Source organism: Arachis ipaensis, chromosome B1, assembly GCF_059453495.1.
Source record: "Arachis ipaensis isolate K30076 ecotype BB chromosome B1, ASM5945349v1, whole genome shotgun sequence".
Lineage (NCBI taxonomy): Eukaryota > Viridiplantae > Streptophyta > Magnoliopsida > Fabales > Fabaceae > Arachis > Arachis ipaensis.
In genome coordinates this window covers 105,437,701-105,460,061 of record NC_142436.1, presented here as the reverse complement: position 1 = coordinate 105,460,061, position 22,361 = coordinate 105,437,701, and the positions used below count along the sequence as shown (strand labels likewise).

Sequence of the window (22,361 nt, the reverse complement as noted above, 5' to 3'; positions counted from 1 at the left end):
AAGAGGGTTGATCAAATCCTTGTGGCTCCTCCCATCTTTGATTGTTCCAACCTTGATACCTGTTCTCATTGTAATTTCTTCTTCCTGCAACATAATTGTAACCAGACTCGTAGCGATGGGGGTGAGAACTCATGATAGTAAATAAAAATTAAAAACAAAAATAAATTTAAATTTAAATTAAAAGGTTATTTAAATTTTGAATTTGAAAATTAAATTTTTAAATTTGAAGTTTGAAATTTGAATTTTAAATTTTTGAAATTTTGAATTTTGAAATCTGAAATTTGAAAATTTTTAAAATTGAATTTTTAAATTTTGAAATTTGAATTTTGAAAAAGTCAACAATATAAGATAAAGTTTTGAAAAAGATTTAAATTTTGAAAATGTTTGATTTTTAAAATTTTAAATTTGAATTTTGAAAATTAAAATTTGAAATTTTGAATTTTGAGTTTTAAAATTTGAATTTTTGAATTTAATGAGGAAAGAGAAAAATAATAAAATAACACCAAACTGAAAATTTTTAGATCAAAACGAAGAAAACAACTAAGAACAACTTGAAGGTCAAGATAAACACGAAGAACAACTTGAAGATCAAGATGAACACTAAAATTTTTTTTTCTTGAAAACTTTTAAATAAAAACCAATAACCTCTTAATTTATGAAAAAAAAGCAAAAATCAAAATAAAAATAAATAAACAAGTAAAAAGCAAATATTTACAATAACCAATAATAAGGCACACGTTTGGAATTCCCCGGCAACGGCGCCATTTTGACGTTAGGATTTTTGCCAGTAAAGAATTTCATAAAAACAGTCGCGTTGTAGATATAGTCTCTAAACCAACAAAAATCCCTTCGTACAAACGTTTTGGTTGTCATAAGTAACAAACCCCTTTAAAATTGATAACTGAGTATTTAAACCTCGGGTCGTCTTCTCAAGGAATTACAGGGAGGTATGTTCTTATTATTGGTTATGAGCTTGTAAATTGGGGAAATTTGGAGTTTGGGCAATGGGCACAGGTATATTTTCAAAGCAATAAAAATAAATAAATAACTGAAAAATAAACTTTTGGCAAGGTATGAGAAATTGGAAGTCCAGACTTAGTTATCTCTCTCAACAATAATCAAAGTTGAATCTTAATTCCTCTTAGTTAACCTTTAAAGCAAAGGAAAGTCAAGAGACTAATTAGTTTGACCTTCGAATCCTATTTATTTCCTAAGAAAAAGTTGGGATTATTGAAGTTAAGTTCAATTAGCAAGATAGCGATTATCAATTATGCTGAGTTTGATAATGTTGAGTTACTGATTTCTTAACCAAGACCAAAAGGGGAAAATCTAAATTATTTATATAAATAAAAGAAAGCAATCATAAATCTGAAATACCTCAAATAATATTAATTAAGAAAATCAAAACATGAATGTAGCATAAGCCAAATAGGCAACATAACTAATATAAGCATTAAAGTATCTGAAAGTAAGAGATAAATATAAAGTAAAAGAACATTGAACTTGGGATTGAGAGTCACTCCTAAAACTAAGAGAAGTCCTAAATCCTAATCCTAAGAGAGAGGAGAAAACCTCTCTCTCTAAAGACTACATCTACTCCTAAAATTGTGAATGTGAAAGCCTGATTATGAATGGATGCATTTCCCCACTTTATAGCCTCTAATCTGTGTTTTCTGGGCTGCAAACTGGGTCGAAAACAGCCCAGAATTCGCTGGTCTCGAATTCAATCACGCTGGATTTCCGTCACTGCGACGTGGCCGCATGGAGCACGCGGTCGCGTCGCTTAGCATCAAGGAAACTATGGCATATTATATATCAAATTGAAGTCCCGAACGTTAGCTTTCCAACGCAACTGGAACCGCGTCGTTTGGACTTCTGTAGCTAAAGTTATAGCTGTTTGAGTGCGAAGAGGTCAGGCTGGACAGCTTAGCAATTTCTCCAACTTCTTGTATTCCTTCCACTTTTGCATGCTTCCTTTCCATCCTCTGAGCCATTCCTGCCCTGTAATCTCTGAAATCACTTAACACACATATCAAGACATCTAATGGTAATAAGAGAGGATTAATAATAAGCAAATATAAGATCAAAGAAGCATGTTTTCAATCAAAACACATAATTAGGAAGGAAATATAAAACCATGCAAATAGTATGAATAAGTGGGTAAAGAGTTAATAAAAACCACTCAATTGAGTACAAGATAAACCATAAAATAGTGGTTTATCAACGGCCTTTATCTTCCTAGGCTTTAGCTGCCTTTAGATTTGGGCTGTGTCCCTTTATTTGGGCCTGCTTGGGCTTCTTATGCCGATTTGGCCGAACTCTTTTAAAGAAGAGGTCGGGGGTCCTGACTTGAAGAGCTCAGTCACTTTATCTTCAATCAGTCTGGGTTGGATAGCTCGACCCAGGGTATGAACAATTATGATATCAGAGTAGTTCGTTCCTGTAGAGCCTGAGGGACGGACTGACTATGCTTCTGAGCATACTCTGAGTCGTGTTTATGTGCAATTTAGGATATCTGCCTGATACACATAGCATAAAGTTCATGAGCATGCGTTTGGAACTTTGAAGCACTAGACTTACGATATTGAGACTGATCACCTTGATATCACTTGTTTGTTGTGAACAGGAACCAAATGGCGCCTCGTGGACGCGGTCGGTGGCGTAATCGGGGTCGAGGACGGAGAGGTAATAATGTAACCATACCGGTAGATACCTTGACTGATTTCATGACCGCGATGGCGAGTGCTGTTGCTGCCATTGCCGCTGTGGCTGCTGCGACTAACCAAGCAACGGGTAGGACGGAACAACAAGTTAGAGTTGGCAACGATAGTGGTGATGGAAATGAAGGCAAAAATGATGTCCCGAGTACAGCGGCACCAGTGGAAATATTGAGTTATCCGGAGTTAACTAACACGGGTCAAGTAACGGGAGAAAGCTTAAGAAGGACTGCGGTACCAAGGAGTGACCGCCGAAAATCTTTCACCAAGAAAGAGGGAAAGAAGACCAAGATTACACCAAGGGGCCAAAGTTTTAAGAGGGGCCGTTATGCCACTTCACGTTCTCAACGCCGGAATAATGACCGATGGAACGACAACCCTCAGGGTCCGAATTCAGAAGGGCAGATTAGTACTCAACCGGAAGACTTAAAGTGCCGAAGATGCAAAAAGTATCATCAAAATAGACCATGCAGGGCCGGACTAGATGTATGTTGTGCGTGCAGGAAGCCAGGGCATATAGATCGAGATTGTCCACACATGAAATGTTGGGAGGCCTACCAAATCTAATTCTCAGACCCGAGGTAATCATGAACTGGCAGTTGGATTTCTAACTTCTTTGCATATCATTAATATGTGATATTCATTCGTAATGCATGACAATTGATGAGGGAAAAAACGATTCCACACAAACTCACTGGCAAGTGTACCGGGTCGCATCAAGTAGTAATAACTCACAATAGTGAGGTCGATCCCACAGGGATTGATGGATTGAGCAACTTTAGTTAGGTGATGAATTTAGTTAAGCGGATATTTGATGATTTGAGTGAAACTTGATTAACAGAAGTAAAATTGCAAGAAACAAAAAGTGTAGAATGAAAATTGGCTGAATCTTAAAGTGCAGAAGAAGTAAATTGCAGAAACTTAAAGAGCAAGAAAGTAAAAGAGCTGAAACTTAAATTGCAAGAAAGGTAAATAACTAAAACTTAAAGTGCAAGAAACTTAAATTGCTGAATCTAAATTGCTGGGAAATGTAAATTGCTTGAAGAATAAAAGGGATTTGGGTGTTGGGATTCAAATTGAACTAGAAAATTGAAGTGCAGTAAACTAAAGAACTATGAGATGAAAAGAAATTGTAGATGAACCAAAACAGAAATGAAAAATTGCACAAAGAAACAAAACAACAAGAAAACTTAGATCAATTATGAAATCCTAAAACGAAATTGACAATTTCAGCAAAGTAACTAAAACAGAAAGCAAATCTAGATCTCAATCACTCTCTTGACCAAAAAAGTAAAGAAGAAGTTGAAGAAGAAATAAAATGAAAACAGAGAAGAAGATTTAGATCTAATTCTCCTATTCTCAGAACTATATAAAAGAAAAGCAAAAGATGATTCTCAGATCAAGAATCAGTAGAGTTCTTCAATCTCAATTCAAAACCCAAAACATAAAATAGAAGTGCAGAAGAAAAGAAAATGAAAATAGAAAACCAAACTCAGATCTAATCCCCAATTCCCAAATTCAAAAGAAAATTAAAAGAGAGAGCTAAAAGTAAAGTAAAACAAAAAAATGAAGTAAAAGTTCAAAAGGTTTTTTCTCAAATCAAAATTGCTCCTATTTATACACTTTCTACTTCAGTCACTAAGCACTTTGGAATGGGCCTTTGGGTTTGTGAAGAAATGGATCGAAAATCGCACTTGGTCGCATGGGTCAGGGTGCATTTTGTGAAGCTCCAGTGGAGCGTTCAGTTCACTTTGTGAACTCCACGTTCACTTTGCTTGCATTCTTCCTCACGTGCCAATTGCCTCCTACTAGCGTTCACTTAGTGAATGTTAAGTTCACTTGTTGAGCGCTCTCTTTGTTGCGCGCCTTTCTTCCTTGGCCCATTTTCCCGAAAACATTCACTTAGTGAACATGGCGTTCACTTTTTGAGCGCTACCCTTTTGCTGAACCTTTCTTGGTGCGTGCCTCCCCTTCATGAGCGTTGCCTTAGTGAACTCCAAGTTCACTTATTGAGTGTTGCTTAGTGCTCCCTTGGTTGAACTTCACGAAAATGTTCACAAAGTGAATGCCACATTCACTTCCATAGTGAACGCTATCCCAAAAGCGTTGCTAAGTGTGGCGTTCACAAAGAGAACGTAACGCTTCCCTGATTGCTTCCCTTTCTTTCTCATTTCTTCACCTTCAAGCAACCAAACAACCAATCAAAGTCTTACCAAAATTATAAGATCTTTGCATCATTCAATAAATCAATTAATTCTAGCATAAACCTTATGATTTTGTGTAAAATAAATGATGTTTGATTGATTCAAAATAACCATGAAATTTCACTCCAATCACTTACTTATTGTGCAAGAAAGTGCATAAAACCTAATGAAACAAGTGAAAAATGCTTGTAAAACTAGCATAAGATGACTTGTCATCATAACAGCAAACTTAAATCTTGCTTGTCCCCAAGCAAGCACTAAACATGAGAAGAAATGAAACAAAACAGCGAAGTATATGCGTCCTTATTTAGCAGGTAATTGAATTAGGACCATGGGGTTTTATGCAGACAAAAATGCAGCTCAATTATTCTTTGCTGATAGATATGAAATGTCTCTTTGAGGATTCACTAGAGTTGCTGTTATAATGCCTTGTTCTTCAATTGATCCCTGTTAGCTTTTTCCTTCTTTCTTTTGCACAGAAACTTATTTCTCAATGATAGCTCAGTGTCAAGTGTTGCAGCAGCCTTTTGGCTTAATTTTTCTCAACACCTCTTCACTACAGTCACTTGGCTCACAATCCTTCTTAGGAATGTTGATGCCCAGCACCTCTTTGGGTTACTAAATGCTTTGTAACTAGGTTGCTCTTGATAATGGACTTTCGGTTTGTAATCCCGGATTAGTTATTCCAAGTTACTAAGTTTTAAAAGACTCATCAGAACTTAATTGTCCAAGCATATCCTAGTACAAGAAACACCACAGGCATATGTCCTAAGGTCCAAGCTATTGGTGTCTAGCCTTATTGTTTGTCTCTTTCATTCTTGTTGCCAATCCTTGGTTTTTCTTTTCTTTTTCTTTCTTGCTTTTCATCATTTTATCCAGGGATGTTCATTAATAAAAGGTTTTATAACAGCAACTAAGTTCACACTACAAGAGATATTCTATTATGTAGCTTTTATTATTGAGCTTATCATCCAATCAAGCAATTTCCACCACAAGTCTTTATTCTAATTCCTACCACATTGGACAATCACTTTCTATTTCAAACATTTTCTCTTATTGATGAAAAAGGGAAACAAGACATGAATTTAATGCAGATGAGTGACAACAAGCATGATGCAGAACCTAATAAACTCTACTCAGAATATGAAAGTGCAAAATATAAAATATTTGGAGGCATATCATGTTTCAGATGTGCATCATCCTTATTGAATTAAAACTATAAAAGGGACTCCACCACCTCTAGTTGTTGTGCTCTTTCCCTTTGCTAGATTCTCCTTTCTTCTTCCGCTTCTTGCTTGTTTCTTGGGGTTCCTCAACAGGGCATTTACGATCCCAAATGTGGTCTACCTGATCCCAGAGCCCAGCATCGTTCAATCCTTGTCGCATGTGTGCTACATTGTTCTTGGCTTTTGCTCTCTGATGGTTTATCAATTCTTGGCATTGAACATATGGCTTGATCTCTTGGTTAAATATTGGCATGCCACTGACTACATAGTCTAACTTGGCTTCAGTTTCTATATCATACTCTATTCTGTCCAAGTTCCTATGCTCTCTAATTGTATGATATATATTCTTCCATTGGTAAAGATTTTGGATGTATTCTCCTTGCTTGGCTTGTTGTAGGGACAATCTATTTAATGATTCTTGAGAGTGTGCCGATTGTTCCCTTTGCCTATCAAGAGTTCTTGCTTGAAGTTCTCTCTGTTGATCCAACATCTTGAGCTGAAAGTTTTCTTGTAGTTCCATCATTTGCTGCTGCCAACACTCTTGTTGCTTCAAGTATTGCTCCTGTTGTTGCTCCTATGCTCTCATATATTGTTGAGACATTTTTTCAATGGCTCTTTGCATTTGGCTTAAGTCCATTGCACCAGAAGCTTGTTCCCCCTCCACTTGTGGTCTCTTCCTTCTTTCTTGAGCTCTTCTCTCCTCCTCAATTTCAGGGATATCATCCATTTTTTGCTTGGTGATTCCTCTGCCTCCCTTTATCCGATCTGTATTTGCATCCTCAAAGAGTACTCTCGCTCTATTGCACAGCCTCAGAATGGTACTTGGGTGGCCAAGCCTGCTTGATTTGCCAATATCCTCAGCATCTCTTGAATGCTATCTGCGATGAGCTGTGGGATATTGATTTCTCCTCCCCTAAGTATGCAATATGTCAGAATTGCCCTCTTTATTGTGACCTCAGATGTATTTGCAGTGGGGAGTATGGATCTTCTCACTATCTCATACCACCATTTGGCCTCAGGTATGAGACCCATTCTCTTCAAGTGGCTTGGAGCTCCCTCGGAGTCCCTTTCCCAGTCTCTGCCTTCAAAGCATAAACCATATAATATCTCATCAAGATCACTTTCACCTGCCATTCTTTCATCAAAGCTGGGTTTTCCATAGGGTATCACTCTTATCTGTAAGACTCTCATGATGGATGGTGGGCTGAAATCTACCTCAACTCCCCTAACATAGCTCTTGTAGAGAGGGCTAGTCTTGCTTGACCTCATAGCATTTGCATAGAACTCCCTTATCATGGTTGCACTTATGTCTGTGAGAGGTTCACACAGAAGCTCCCATCTCCTCTCCACGGTTATTCTCCTCATGATGGGGTATTCTCCATCTTTCAATCTAAAACCCATCTCTGGAATGACCTCCTTTGATTCTATTAGCCTATAATACCTTGATTCATGAAATTGAGACTTAAATCTCTTGGTATCATAGGTTGGTGGTTTGGTCACAGCTAGTTTCTTTTCTTTCCTTCTTGTAGAAGTTGATGAACCCATGAATTAGGAAAGAAAGAAGGGAGAAGAAAGGATAAACTTTGGTTATGGCACGATTTAGGATAGAGGGAAGAAGAAGTTGGGTGCTGTGTGGTATTTTTGGGTAAGAGAAGGATGATGTGAATGTTATGGAGGACTTTTATGAAGAAAGTAGTGGTATGTGGCTTAAGAAGTGTCACTGCCAATTTATAGAAGAGAAGGCATTGTTGGAGAAAGGTATTGGTTCGGTTGTGTAGCAATGAAGGGTGAGGATTGAGCATGCCTTTATTGAAGATTCATGGAATGGACGGCCTGCATGTGAAGATGAATGAAGATAAGGATTGCTCCTCCATTGGACACATGGTTCGGCCTCCTAGGTGCTGATTCCTGCAGCGTTGTGCTTCCTAAACATGCACATGTGACTTGCTTTTCTCCTTGGGACAACCTTGCATGCATGAGCTTTGTCCTTTCCTCAAATTTCATTATTCCTATCCACATGAATCAAGGAAATAGTGAGAACAAACTTTAAACTCAATCCGGTGGTTATCAAGTGAAGAGTAATAAAGAAAAATCAAATTTGCTATATGTTCCTTATTTATGAAAAACCAACTATGTCCCTTAGGAATTGAACAAAATTTTTGGTGAACACCAAACTTGTTTTCTGCTAAGTGCTTCATGTGAAATCTAATGAATGTCCATCATAATTAGTATATTCATTATAAGGAACATTTTATTTTCTACCTTAATGCAATAAACTCATAAAATGATGCAATTTTATGGTTTATCTATTTATGAATTTGAGCCTTTGAGCAAAAGTGATTTTCTTGAAATTCATAGCATATGTAGACACCAAACTTAATATTTGGCTATATACTTCAATGTAATGAATGAGTATATATCCTAGGATGGTTATATGATCAACATGCTTGAAAAGCTATTTTAAAGTGCCTTTAGGCACACCAAACTTAGGAATCAAACATATGCTTCAAAATGATGTGTGCAGTTCTCAAATCTGCTCATGAGAGCTCAAATTTATGCTAGAAGAACCATTAATTATTGAAATCAAAACAAAATCAAGAATATTAAATCATGGGCTGCCTCCCATGGAGCGCTCTTTTATTGTCACTAGCTTGACAGTGGTCCCTTGTTAGGGTGGCTGATGAGTGTGGTGCCTCAGTTTGTCCCCTCTCACTGTGAGCCTTCTTCCTGTGCGTTGATGATCAATCTCCATATGCTCCAGTGAGAGTATCTTATTAACGATGTAGTAATCATCAGTTTGAGGATCTGTATCCAATTGCTGGTATATCAATCTTACTCTGTCCCCTTTTGAGAATCCTTCAGTTGGTATCTTTTTGTTCTTCCACCCTTTTGGAATCCTTTTCTTGCTCTTCTTTCCTTTCTTTGGTGGCTCTTCTGTCTTTACATCAGGTTTTATGTCACAGACTTCCTTCTCACTGATCAAACCTTCAATCTCTTCTTGCCTTCTCTTCTTAGCCTTCACATGTTCCTTATCCTCTTTTTCTTCTCCAATGTTTGTCCTTTGCTTCAGAGGTGAGGTAATAAGTGCTTCATGGGGTTTTTCTTTCCAACGTAAATCTTCTTTTTCAACCCTCATGTAGCTTTTCTCTTCAACAGTCTGCTGTATTTTTTGGAAGACATTTAGAGTGATCTTCTCATCATTTACCCTTAAAGTCATTTCTCCTTGTTCAACATCAATGATGGCCCTTGCTGTGGCCAGGAAAGGTCTTCCTAATATAATAGAGTCATTCCCCTCTTCACCTAAGTCCAGGATTACAAAATCTGCTGGAAATATAAATTTCCCTACTCTGACCAAGAGATTTTCAATCACCCCCTTGGAAATTACCAGAGATCTATCCACTAGCTCTAATGACATCTGTGTAGGCTTCACTTCTTCTATACATAGCCTCCTCATCATAGACATAGGCATCAGGTTGATACTGGATCCTAAATCACACAGTGCCTTGTCAATGATCATGTTATCCATGGTACAAGGCAAGAAGAAGCTCGCAGGGTCTTTGAGTTTTGGTTGGATCCTTCTTGGATCACTGTACTGCATTCTTGTGTCAAGATCACAGTCTCTTTTTCATTATAGCTCCTCTTCTTGTTGATAAGCTCCTTTAGGAATTTAGCATATAGAGGCATTTGCTCTAAAGCTTCAGCAAGTGGAATGTTGATCTCCAGTTTCTTAAAAACTTCTAAAAACTTTGGGAACTGTTGATCCTTGATCTCCTTCTGAAATCTTTGAGGATATGGCAGAGGAGGGGTGTGAGTCTTCACCATTTTTCTCTGTTCTTGTGATTGCTCCTCAATGACTTCCTTTCCCTTCTTTGAAGCTTGTGGTTGTTCCTCTTTCTCCTTGAGCTTTTCTTGGTTTTGCTTGGCTTTGAGTGTCACTTCTTCCTTGCTGCTAGTCTCAGCATTTTCAACTGGCCTCTTGGTAGTTTCTTTGTCATTTACCAAGGTTCTTCCACTCCTTAATTGGATTGCTTTGTATTCATCTTTGGGATTGGGAATGGTGTCACTTGGTAATGCATTGGGTGCTTTTTCAGCCATTGTTTGCTTGGACAATTGGCCAATTTACCTCTGCAAATTCCGCAGTGAAGCTTCATGGGTCTTGTTGGCCAATTCTTGATGCTTGATCATCTTTTCCATCATCATCTCCAAGTTGGAGATCCTTTGAGATTCTTTGGGTGGTTGTGGTTGATTATGGGATGTTGGGGGTGGATGATAGTTATTTTAGTTAGTGGATGGGTTATTGGGTGGATAGTAGTTGGATTGGAGTTGATTATTTTGTGGTTTTCTGTATTGGTTTTAGTTAGTGTTTTGATGGTTTTGATGGTTTGTGTTTCTGAAGTTATTTTGGTTTGAGTTTCTTTGCCAAGGTTGCTGGTTCTGGTTTTCTCCCCATTTTAGATTTGGGTGGTTTCTCCAAGATGAGTTGTAAGTATCTCCATGAAAATCATTTGATCCAGAGCCTTGATTGTGCATGTACTGCACTTGTTTAGGCTGTTGCTCTTCATAGTTTTCCTCCTGCTGCCCCCACACCACTGGTGGTTGATTAGTTGTGCTCACTGCTGCAAGTTGTAACCCATCCATCCTCTTTGTCATTGATTCAATTTGCTGTTGGAGCTGCTGCTGCATGAGTTTGTTCTGAGCTAATATGGTATCAACTCCTTCAAGCTCAAATACACCTTTCTTAGGAGCTGCTTGCCTTTCAGAGGAGTAGAAATACTCATTGTTGGCTACCATGTCTATGAGATCATATGCCTCTTGAGCAGTTTTCATCATTTGCAAAGATCCTCCTGATGAATAATCCAAAGCTTTCCTTGAAGGTAAGGACAAGCCTTTATAGAAATTCGGCAATTCCACCCATTCACTGAATATTCCTTCTGGACACCTTCTGATCAGAGCCTTATACCTCTCCCAAGCTTCATATAATGACTTTCCTTCTTGCTGTCTGAAGGTTTGCACATCAGTTTTTAGCTTAATGACTCTTTGGGATGGATAGAATTTGGCTAGAAATTTGCTAACCAAATCATCCCAAGTGGTAATGCTCTCTTTAGGGAAGGTTTCTAACCAATGTGTGGCTTTGTCTCTCAGTGAAAATAGGAATAACAAGAGTTTATAGATGTCAGGGTTGACTCCATTGGTTTTGACAGTCTCACAGATTCTCAAAAATACAGAGAGGTGTTGGTTTGGATCTTCAGCAGCACTTCCTCTATATTGACAGTTATTCTGAACCAGGGTAATCAATTGAGGCTTGAGTTCAAAGTTATTGGCATGGACATTGGGTGTTAAGATGCTGCTTCCACAATTCCTTGGGTTGGGGATAGTGTATGAAGCTAAGACTCTTCTCTGAGGCTGGCCATTATTGTTGGCCACACCATCAGCTGGGTTTGGGGCATTCCCTTCCATTTTTTTATTTTCTCCTTCTGAGTCCTCTTCACCAATTACCCCATTTCCTCTTGCTTCTCTTCTTAGTCTTCAGAGGTTTCTCTCGTCAAGGTCAAAAGATGTGGATTCACCTCTTCCTCCTCCTGACATAAAACACACACAAAATTAGAAACTAAAAGCAATTCACTATACTGCTAGAGTGAGGTTAATGTTAGCTTAAAAAATATTCAAACAGTTACTGTGCATGACAAAAACAAAGAAAAAGTGCTTATTCTAGATTATCACCCTACTTAACAACTATCAATCTATATCAATCCCCGGCCACGGTGCCAAAAACTTGATAAGGGAAAAAACGATTCTACACAAATTCACCGGTAAGTATACCGGGTCGCATCAAGTAGTAATAACTCACAAGAGTGAGGTCGATCCCACAGGAATTGATGGATTGAGCAACTTTAGTTAGGTGATTAATTTAGTTAAGCGAATATTTGATTATTTGAGTGAAACTTGATTAACAGAAGTAAAATTGCAAGAAACAAAAAGTGCAGAATGAAAATTGGTTGAATCTTAAAGTACAGAAGAAGTAAATTGCAGAAACTTAAAGAGCAAGAAAGTAAAAGAGCTGAAACTTAAATTGCAAGAAAGGTAAATGATTGAAACTTAAAGTGCAAGAAACTTAAATTGCTGAATCTAAATTGCTGGGAAATGTAAATTGCTTGAAGAATAAAAGGGATTTGGGTGTTGGGATTCAAATTGAACTAGAAAATTGAAGTGCAGTAAACTAAAGAACTATGAGATGAAGAAAAATTGCAGATGAACCAAAACAGAAATGAAAAATTGCATGAAGAAACAAAATAGCAAGAAAACTTAGATCAATTATGAAATCCTAAAAAGAAATTGACAATTTCAGCAAAGTAACTAAAACAGAAAGCAAATCTAGATCTCAATCACTCTCTTGACCAAAAAAAGTAAAGAAGAAGTTGCAGAAGAAATAAAATGAAAACAGAGAAGAAGATTTAGATCTAATTCTCCAATTCTCATAACTATATGAAAGAAAAGCAAAAGATGATTCTCAGATCAAGAATCAGTGGAGTTCTTCAATCTCAATTCAAAACCCAAAACATAAAATAAAAGTGCAGAAGAAAAGAAAATGAAAACAAAAAACAAAACTCAGATCTAATCCCCAATTCCTAAATTCAAAAAAAAATAAATGAGAGAGCTAAAAGTAAAGTAAAACAAAAAAATGAAGTAAAAGTTCAAAAGGTTTTTTCTCAAATCAAAATTGCTCCTATTTATACACTTTCTACTTCAGTCACTAAGCACTTTGGAATGGGCATTTGGGTTTGTGAAGAAATGGATCCAAAATTTTACTTGGTGGCATGGGTCAGGGTGCATTTTGTGAAGCTCCAGTGGAGCGTTCAGTTCACTTTGTGAACTCCACGTTCAATTTGCTTGCATGCTTCCTCACGTGCCAATTGCCTCCTACTAGCGTTCACTTAGTGAACGTTAAGTTCACTTGTTGAGAGCTCTCTTTGTTGCGCGCCTTTCTTCCTTGGCCCATTTTCCCGAAAATGTTCACTTAGTGAACGTGGCGTTCACTTTTTGAGCGCTACCCTTTTGCTGAGCCTTCCTTGGTGCGTGCCTCCCCATCTTGAGCGTTGCCTAAGTGAACTCCAAGTTCACTTATTGAGCGTTGCTTAGTGCTCCCTTGGTTGAACTTCACTAAAATGTTCACAAAGTGAACGCCACGTTCACTGCCAAAGTGAACGCTATCCCAAAAGCGTTGCTGAGTGTGGCGTTCACAAAGAGAACGTAACGCTTCCCTGATTGCTTCCCTTTCTTTCTCATTTCTTCACCTTTGAGCAACCAAACAACCAATCAAAGTCTCACCAAAATTATAAGATCTTTGCATCATTCAATAAATCAATTAATTCTAGCATAAACCTAATGATTTTGTGTAAAATAAATGATGTTTGATTGATTCAAAATAACCATCAAATTCCACTCCAATCACTCACTTATTGTGCAAGAAAGTGCATAAAACCTAATGAAACAAGTGAAAATGCTTGTAAAACAAGCATAAGATGACTTGTCATCAACAATCATCGATAATCATAAAGTCCAAGTCGACGATTAGTCAAAGACTATTGGCTGTTGAGACAGAGCGATTGATAAACCCATATTTTATGATATGTATTGTGCTCAATTTAGGTGATTTATTCAATCCTTCACTCACTTATTCAGGTAAATTGCATGGTTTTACTTTCCCTTCCTTATTATGTGATATATGTGAAATACATGTTTCCTATGCTTTAAAATTATTTATTTTAGTTACCCTTTATTACCATTCGATGCCGTGATTTGTGTGTTGAGAAGTTTCAGATCTTCTAAGGCAGGAATGACTTAAAGGATGGAAAAGAAACATACAAAAATGGAAGGAAAGCACAAAATGGAGTTTTTGAAGAAACTGGCAGCGACACGAACGCATGGACAACACGGCTGCGTGCCCAGTGCAAAAAGACAGCGACGCGAACGCGTGACTGACGGGGACGCGCGCCTTAAGCAGAACACAAATGACGCGGACGCATGACCGAAGCGAACGCGTGACAAGGAAAATTCCAGATGACGCGACCGCGTGACCCACGCGGACGCGTGACAGATGCCACGCACCAGAAATTACAGAAAACGCTCCCAGCGATTTCTGAAACCCTTTTTGGCCTAGATCCAAGTCCAGAAGGCACAGATTAGAGGTTATAAAGTGGGGGAATACATCCATTCAAAGAGAGATCTCCAATTATTCACTTTTCATAGTTTAGATGTAGTTTTTAGAGAGAGAGGTTCTCTCCTCTCTCTTAGGTTTTAGGATTAGGATTTCTTATATTTTCAATTTAGTATTCCAACTCCTTGTCAGGTTCAACATTCCTTCACTTTATATTTCCCTTTTACTTTCAGATATTTTAATGCTTTCCATTAATTACTTTTGTTGCCAAATTGGCTTATGAACCATTCATGTTTAGATTTAATTTTCTATTTAATATAATTTGAGGTATTTCAGAATTATGATTGCTTTCCTTTATTTACATTAATAATTTGCATTTTCTTCCTCTTGGTTTTGGTTGATTAATTGGCAACTCTTGAGTTATCAAACTCAACGTGATTGATAATTGTTGTCTTTGCTAATTGAATTGAACTTCAATAAACTCCAGTCCTTTCTTAGGAATTGACTAGGACCTGAGGATCAAACTAATTAGTCACTTGACCTTCCTTTGCTTTAGTAAAGGTTAACTAAGTGGGATTAAAACTCAATTCTCATCACCATTGATAAGGATAACTAGGATAGCACTTCCAAGTTCTCATACCTTGCCAAGAGTTTATTTTACAGTTATTTATTTATTTTATTTGTCATTTAAATTACTTGTTCCTTACTTTCAAAACCCCAATTTACAAAACTTATAACCAATAATAAGAACATAGCTCCCTGCAGTTCCTTGAGAAGACGACCCGAGGTTTAAATACTTCGGTTATCAATTTAAAAAGGGGTTTGTTACCTGTGACAACCAAAACGTTTGTAAGAAAGAACTTTTGTTGGTTTAGAAGCTATACTTGCAACGGGAATTTATTCTGAATTTTAGACCACGCAAAAGTTTCTCTCTTCAAAATGGCGCCGTTGCCGGGGAGCTGCAATCGTGTGCCTTATTATTGGTTATTGTAAATATTTTTCTTTTATTTGTTTAATTGTTTTTTATTTTCCCTTTTTTTATTTTTTTATTAGCTACTATGAATTCTCACCCCTCTCGCTTTGAATTTCGTTCTAATATTGTTGAAAGGAACAGAAGTTATAGCAGGAACATGCATCAAGGTCAGAGAAATCAAAGATGGATGGAGCCAAGAGGATTTGATCAACCCTTTAAGCAACAACACCCTCCAAGATATCATGGATAAAGACCATTCTACAATGCATACCAAGCTGATAGATATGGTGGACAACCTTGTAACTACCAACAAGCCCCACCCTGTGCCTATAGACCATCCTCTCAACATAACTTTGAACCACCACACTCATAAGTTCCTTTTCACCATTCACTACTATACGATCCTTATTTATCCCAATTCCAATCCAATTACTCCTAAACACCACCACTTCCCTATGTACCATGTCCAAATCCATCACCTCAAGAATCACAGGTTCGCCTCAAGGAAACAGTAGATCAACTTCATACAACCCTTCATCAGCTGGAGTAAGCAATACATCAATTATCTTCCAGATGTTTAGACCCTCAAGGAACTCCAATAGTCTTATGTGGAGAATCTAATGACAAACGTAGCATGAAGGAGACACTAGAAACCCCAGTGGGCAGTAATGAGCATAACTTTGTTCTGGAACAATTAGAGGAAGCTCAAATTATCCAAGAAGAAGAAGTACTTATTGAAGATTTAGGAGATGCTGAACCTCCATGGGAATCCAGAGTTGTGAAAAATTCCGTCAAGGACGTTACAATTGATGCTAAGGAGGATAGTGCACAAACCGCAAAGCAGGTATTTTATGAAGAACTAGATGGAATGACCCAAGATGCATGTTTCCTTGATGCTGATAGTCTCAAGTTAAGTTCTCCTAGTAATAAACTTGCATCCGCGAGTGAATTCTCTGAGATTGAAGAACCTTATCCAAGTGAATACGAAGATGATGTCGAGGTAGATTTTTTTCAACCTCCAATTTATGACTTGAGTGATGCGGAAGATGTCGAAGACTTTGATCAAGACGTGGTTGCATTTGAAGAATTTTGCAAGGAAGTGGAGGAATTCGCAGAAGATTACAAGGGAGTAGACCTTACAGAACCACTGGAAACACCTATCCCAAGGCCATTACCACCCAATACAAACTTCAAGTGGGTACAATCCTTAACCTTTAACTTTCTTTTTCCACTTGAATACGGTTTGCTTGAAACAGATGGCCAGCTTAGAGCTCTCTGCAGCTTTAAGAGTAAGAGGGAAATGGCTCGTACTCAGAGCTGGTGCACAAGGTTCAATAAGGTTCCACGCTCCAACTCGAAGTGCATGGATTGGTATCATGTTCAATCGAATGGATCTCGGAAGATGTTTGGTCATCTTGGTGAGAATCTAATTTCTAAACCGCCCGGATGGAAAAATATAGATCAAGACGAAGGCGGATTTAAAAGCAAAGTTTGGGATCCTGGAAAATATCCTGATATTCGTCACCCCAGGAGCTTGAGAATCTGTTTGAAGCTGCTCAAAAGCTTTACATGCCTAGTTTGGGACACCGGAGGCTGTTGGCATTCCAAACACTGGTGGAGATTTCTGGATGAATTTAAGCATAAGCCACCATAACAGGAAGCTCATCCAATGTCCAACTTAAGGACTTTAACTAAAAGTGCTAGGTGGGAGACAACCCACCATGGTATGATCGTTCCTGTTTCCATTTTATTTCGTTTTGTTTACTTTTATATTGTTTTATTATCATTGAACCTGGATATTATTCATAAGCATTTGCATTAGCACTACATACTGCATAACTGCATAATTGCATAAAAAAAAAAGAGGAAGGCGTGCAACGCGATCGCATCGCTTAAGCATTCGCGTCAGTTGCGAAAAACGCCCCCACGCGTCTGCGTCATTGACGCGGCCACGTGATCTGGAAATCGGCGTAAAAATCCAACATCCAGAAATCTGGGCTGGAATCGTGCGGCTGTTGTGTGTTTAGCACAAAAACGGCCCACGCGTTCGCGTCCATCACGCGAACGCGTCACTTGCACAAAACCTATCCCACGCGAAAATATGAGCGATGCGTTCGCGTCGCGTGGATTGCACAAACACCCCAAAGGAGACAGAGAGTTGCGCTGAAACAACGCTGGAATTGTGCGTTTAGCACCATTTCCAGCGACGCGGTTGCATGCCTCACACGACCGTGTCATTCACCCTTTTACCCATTCCATGCGATCGCGTCACTCACGCAATCGCGTCAACCCTCGTCCACCCTAACCACGCGACCGCGTGCCCCACGCGCACGCGTGGATTCAAAATTACTAACCCCCAGTGACGCAAAACCCTACCCGTCGCACCCCCCATTCCCCTTCTTCTTCCTTTCTCCTCTACAACCCACCCTCCAACCACCACCACTCCCAGCCAACCACCTCCACCCGCCACTCCACCCTCGACCACCCAGCGATGACCGCGACACCACCCGCCCTTCTTCCTTCCCTCTCTTTCTTCTCTTTCTCTTCTCTTCTTCCCTCCACCACCACTGCCCCCTCCGCGGCCAGCCACCCCCACTGCGCCCTCACCGCCGTGCCTCCCACCACCAACGCCCACCCCCCTCCCTTCCTTCCTCACTTAACCTCCCCTACCTGTACCCCTGCCCTAACCCAACACTACCAAACCATCCCTGCCGCCACCAAGGTTCGCCGCCGCACTACCCTACGCCGTCGTGCCCTCTCCCAGCACCACCGCAACCACACCCCCGCCATCTCTCTGATCCCTAGCTTCATTCATACGCCCACTGATGAGCGGATAATTTATACGCTTTTTGGCATTATTTTTACATAGTTTTCAATATAATTTGATTAGTTTTTAGTATATGTTTATTAGTTTATAATTAAAAATCACATTTCTGGACTTTACTATGAGTTTGTGTGTTTTTCTGTGATTTCAGGTAATTTCTAGCTGAAATTGAGGGACTTGAGCAAAAATTAGATTCAGAGGTTGAAGAAGGACTGCAGATGCTGTTGGATTCTGACCTCCCTGCACTCAAAGTGGATTTTCTGGATCTACGAAACTCCAAATGGCGCACTCTCAATTGCGTTGGAATGTAGACATCCAGGGCTTTCCAGCAATATATAATAGTTCATACTTTGCTCGAGTTTAGATGACGCAAATTGGTGTTCAACGCCAGTTCAATGCTGCATTCTGGAGTTAAACGCCAGAAACAGGTTGCAAAGTGGAGTTAAATGCCAAAAACAGGTTACAAACTGGCGTTCAACTCCAAGAGAAGCCTCTACACGTGTAAAGCTCAATGCTCAGCCCAAGCACACACCAAGTGGGCCCCGGAAGTGGATTTCTGCATCATTTACTTATTTCTGTAAACCCTAGTAACAAGTTTAGTATAAATAGGACTTTTTACTATTGTATTTACATCTTTTGATCATGTTTTGATGATTGAACCCTCCCTGGGAGGCTGGCCATTCGGCCATGCCTGGACCTTGTTCTTATGTATTTTCAACGGTAGAGTTTCTACACACCATAGATTAAGGTGTGGAGCTCTGTTGTTCCTCATGAATTAATACAAAGTACTATTGTTTTTCTATTCAATTCAAGCTTATTCCGATTCTAAGATATTCATTCGTACCTCAATATGAATGTGATGATCATGACAGTCATCATCATTCCCAACCTATGAATGCGTGCCTGCCAACCACTTTCGTTCTACCTTAGATTGAATGAGTATCTCTGGTATTCCTTAATCAGAGTCTTCGTGGTATAAGTTAGAATCCATGGACGACCATCTTTGAGATCCGGAAAGTCTAAACCTTATCTGTGGTATTCCGAGTAGGATCTGGGAAGGGATGGCTACGACGAGCTTCAAACTCGCGGGTGCTGGGCGTAGTGACAGACGTAAAAGGATCAATAGATCCTATTCCAGTATGATCGAGAACCGACAGATGATTAGCCATGCAGTGACAGCGCATTGGACCATTTTCACTGAGAGGACAGGATGTAGCCATCGACAACGGTGATGCCTAACATACAGCTTGCCATAGAAAGGAGTATGAATGATTGGATGAAGACAATAGGAAAGCAGAGGTTCAGGAGGAATGAATGCATCTCTATACGCTTATCTGAAACTCTCACCAATGAATTACATAAGTATCTCTATCCTATTTTAAATTTTAAATTATATTTTAATTATCAATTCACCATAACCATTTGAATCCGCCTGACTGAGATTTACAAGGTGACCATAGCTTGCTTCAAGCTGACAATCTCCGTGGGATCGACCCTTACTCATGTAAGGTTTATTACTTGGACGACCCAGTGCACTTGCTGGTTAGTTGTGTGAAGTTGTGACAAAGAACTAAGATTATGAACGTGCGTATTAAGTTTTCAGCATCGTTACCAAGGAATGAACCGTCATGATTTTCGCGCACCAAGTTTTTGGCGCTGTTGTCGGGGATTGTTCGAGTTTGGACAACTGACGGTTCATCTTGTTGCTGAGATTAGGTAATTTTATTTTAATTTTAAGCTTTTTGTTTTTGTTAATTTTATTTTCGAAAAATTACAAAAAAAAATTTCTTTTTTCGTTTTTCCCAAAATAATTTTTGAATATCCAAAAAAATTATAAAATCATAAAATCAAAAATAATTTTTGTGTTTCTTGTTTAAGTCTTGAGTCAAATTTTAAGTTTGGTGTCAATTGCATGTTTTTAAAATTTGTGCATTTTTCGAAAACTCATGCATGTGTTCTTCATGATCTTCAAGTTGTTCTTGACAAGTCTTGTTTGATCTTCATATTTTCTTGTTTTGTGTCTTTTGTTGTTTTTCATATGCATTTTTGCATTCATAGTGTCTAAACATGAAAAATCTCTAAGTTTGGTGTCTTGCATGTTTTTCTTTTCTTAAAAAAATTTTCAAAAATAAGTCTTGTTGTTCATCTTGATCTTCAAAATTTTCTTGGTGTTCATCTTGACATTCAAAGTGTTCTTGCATGCATTAGTTATTTTGATTCATAATTTTTATGTTCTGTTTCAATTTAGTGTTTTTCTCTCTCATCATTAAAAATTCAAAAATAAAAAATATATCTTTCCTTGTTTTACTCATAAATTTCAATTTCAAAATTCTATCTTTTCAAATCTTTTTCGTTTATTTTTATATATTTTCGAAATTTTTTTTAAAAAAAATTTAATTTTCAAAATATTTTTCCTATTCTTACTTCATATTTTCGAAAATATCACTAACATTTAATTTTTAGATTCAAAAATTTCAAGTTGTTACTTGCCTATTAAGAAAGGTTCAATCTTTAAATTTTAAAATCATATCTTTTTGTTTCTTGTTAGTCAAGTAATCAGCTTTAATTTTCAAAATCATATCTTTTTAATTTTCAATTATATCTTTTTGATTGCTAATTTCAAAATCTTTTTCAAAATCAAATCTTTTTAATTTCTTCTTCAATCATATCTTTTCAATCATATCTTTTTTTTTTAATAAATTGCAATCATATCTTCTCAATCAAATCTTTCTCAAAATAATTTCAATCATATCTTTTTCAAAAATCAAATTTCAAAATCCTTTCTAACTTCTTATCTTTTCAAAAATTGATTTTCAAATCTTTTTCAATTTACCACTTAACTTTTTGTTTGATTCTTATCTTTTTCAAAACTACCTAACTAACTCTCTCCCTCTAATTTTTGAAAATACCCTTCCCTCTTTTTCAAAATTCCTTTTTAATTAACTAATTATTTTAAACTTTAATTTAATTTAATTTTCTTTTTTCGAATTTTAAACTTTAATTTTAAATTAAAAACAAAAATACTTTTATTTTAATTTATTTAATTTTCGAAATTCTCTCCCCATCATCTCTTTCTAATTATTTTATTTATTTACTAACACTTCTCTTCATCTAAAAATTCGAACCCTCTCTTCCTCCTGGTGTTCGAATTTCTCTTCTTCTATTCTTCTCTTCTACTCACATAAGGAATCTCTATACCGTGACATAGAGGATTCCATATTTTCTTTTGTGTTCTCTTCTTTTTCATATGAGCAGGAACAAGAATAAGAACATTCTTGTTGAAGCTGATCCTGAACCTGAAAGAACTCTGAAGAGGAAGCTAAGGGAAGCTAAAGTACAACTCTCTGGAGAAAACCTGACTGAAGTTTTCGAAAAAGGAGACATGGCCGAAAATAATAACAATGCAAGGAAGATGCTTGGTGACTTTACTGCACCAAATTCCAACTTACATGGAAGAAGCCTCTCAATCCCTGCCATTGGAGCAAACAATTTTGAGCTGAAACCTCAATTAGTTTCTCTGATGCAACAGAACTGCAAGTTTCATGGACTTCCCTCCGAAGATCCTTTTCAGTTCTTAACTGAATTCTTGCAGATCTGTGAAACTGTTAAGACCAATGGGGTTGACCCCGAGGTCTACAGGCTTATGCTTTTCCCATTTGCTGTAAGAGACAGAGCTAGAATATGGTTGGACTCTCAACCTAAAGATAGCCTGAACTCTTAGGATAAGCTGGTCACAGCTTTCTTAGCCAAGTTCTTTCCTCCTCAAAAGCTTAGTAAGCTTAGAGTGGATGTTCAAACCTTCAGACAAAAAGAAGGTGAATCCCTCTATGAAGCTTGGGAGAGATATAAGGAACTGACCAAAAAGTGTCCTTCTGACATGCTTTCAGAATGGACCATCCTGGATATATTCTATGATGGTCTATCTGAATTATCTAAAATGTCATTGGACCATTCTGCAGGTGGATCCATTCACCTAAAGAAAACGCCTGTAGAAGCTCAAGAACTCATTGACATGGTTGCAAATAACCAGTTCATGTACACTTCTGAAAGGAATCCTATGAGTAATAGGACGCCTCAGAGGAAAGGAGTTGATGCCAGGGCATTTTGGCCAGTTTCACTGACCTTTTCTTTACTGTTTTTAGGGTAGTTTCATGCATTTCCTTAGGAAATAAGCTAGTTTTGGGTAGATATTCACTTACATCTTGATTCAAGCATACATTGTGCATTTTACATGATTTCATGAGGATTTTGCATGAATTTAA

At 37.9% G+C, this 22,361-nt stretch overlaps 1 non-coding gene across 1 annotated transcript; it reads right to left on the bottom strand.

Annotated features, from left to right (window-relative positions):
• Positions 1-21,874: 21,874 nt before the first annotated feature.
• On the bottom strand, positions 21,875-21,982 carry LOC148577774 (small nucleolar RNA R71). Its single transcript, XR_015904673.1, has one exon. It is a non-coding gene; the product is annotated as a small nucleolar RNA R71 (small nucleolar RNA).
• Between the last annotated feature and the right edge of the window lie 379 nt (positions 21,983-22,361).